Source organism: Notothenia coriiceps, unplaced genomic scaffold (assembly GCF_000735185.1).
Source record: "Notothenia coriiceps isolate Sejong01 unplaced genomic scaffold, NC01 NC01_scaffold00035949, whole genome shotgun sequence".
Taxonomy (NCBI): domain Eukaryota; kingdom Metazoa; phylum Chordata; class Actinopteri; order Perciformes; family Nototheniidae; genus Notothenia; species Notothenia coriiceps.
The window spans coordinates 227,361-228,941 of NW_011368650.1; the positions used below are offsets into that span (position 1 = coordinate 227,361).

General features: G+C 35.4%; 1 long non-coding RNA gene across 1 annotated transcript in view; it reads right to left on the minus strand.

Annotated features, from left to right (window-relative positions):
• Positions 1–302: 302 nt before the first annotated feature.
• LOC104963307 (uncharacterized) overlaps positions 303–1,581 on the minus strand; it is a 17,464-nt gene continuing 16,185 nt past the window's right edge. Inside the window, exon 4 of the long non-coding RNA XR_800302.1 lies at positions 303–667. This is a non-coding gene — a long non-coding RNA (uncharacterized lncRNA). The remainder of the gene's footprint in view (positions 668–1,581) is intronic.

Sequence of the window (1,581 nt, forward strand, 5' to 3'; positions counted from 1 at the left end):
ATACATTCTTGTTTTTACATATTCTGGTTTCATCATTGACAGTCTGTAGAATGGCATTCATTCTGTTGTTCTTAATACGCTAAAGAAGCATAATACAGACACTTTGATGTGAAGAATAAGTTATTGTGCCTTGAAGTGTAATTTTAAATACAAGTAAAGTGTCGCTCTGTGAATTCCAACCCATATTCGGCTCCTGCTGGGAACTACCATTTAAGAGACCAGACTGCTCAGAGAGTGTAATGTTTTCAATTCTTTAAATATCATCCTTTCTCTACTCTAAGATAAAATAAGAGTCACTGATGCTAAATCAAATTACCTTTATTTCCTTTGGTCTGGGTTTAAACCTTTTCTGAAATGTTAATGTCAGAACTCTCCTAGAAATATTTGCTAAGAGGAACAATAATGGGAAAATGTCGGATCATATGAGTACGAGTGTTCCTGGAATCAAAGTAGAACGCGTAGTTTCCAGGACTCCACATGTCACATTAAGAGGAAGCAGGGTGAGGGAACCTCCATCTCAGAATGGCTCCGTCTGCGCTGGTGCTGACCAGGGTGCGGTTGTTGGAGCAGACCTTGATGCTGGTGATGCTGCCACTGTGAGCTATTCCTACATGGGTTACCGTACCTTCCATGTAGTCCCACACCTTCACCAGCTTGTCATCTCCACCTGTCATGAGAAGATTCAAAATATGTCAATGACCTGAGAGAAGTTTCAGCAGAGTAGTGTCAGTACAGGAGATGTAGACAAAGACTTCAAAAAGTGAGAACAAACTTTCATTAGTATTTTCAAGTAAATCAAACATATGGAAAATGAACACAGGTATACCAGGGTCAATACAAATCAAACTCTTAGTTAAACTGTTTTTAACTAAAAGACACCATCGGAAATTACACACAGAAAATGCTGATCACGCTTTTATCTGAACATTTTCAGCAATGAACAAGTGTACAATTATAATCATCTAAATATTGAGTGCCCATTAACTCGTTTTGTAGATTTACACTATTTCTTCTAACTGGTTTAATTATATTGAAAAGAAAATCACTAACACAATTTAACAGTCAGCTGACATGTAATAATGGGACATTATTTTTAATGATATTTTATTTCTGAAATATTTTGGACTGTTTAGTTCTTGTGTCTTAATTTCCCTTATGTACATTGCCTTGTGTTTTTTATGCTTCTGCAACGCAAACATTTCCCAAATTGGGATCAATAAAGTACCTATCTATCTTTCTATCTATCTGTCTATCTATCTATCTATCTATCTATCTATCTATCTATCTATCTATCTATCTGTCTATCTATCTATCTATCTGTCTGTCTGTCTATCTATCTATCTATCTATCTATCTGTCTATCTATCTATCTATCTATCTATCTATGTGTCTGTCTATCTATCTATCTGTCTGTCTGTCTGTCTGTCTGTCTATCTATCTATCTATCTGTCTCTCTGTCTATCTATCTATCTATCTATCTGTCTATCTATCTATCTATCTATCGATCTCTGTCTTTCTATCTATCTATCGATCTGTCTTTCTTTCTATCTATCTATCTATCTATCTATGTGTCTATCTATCT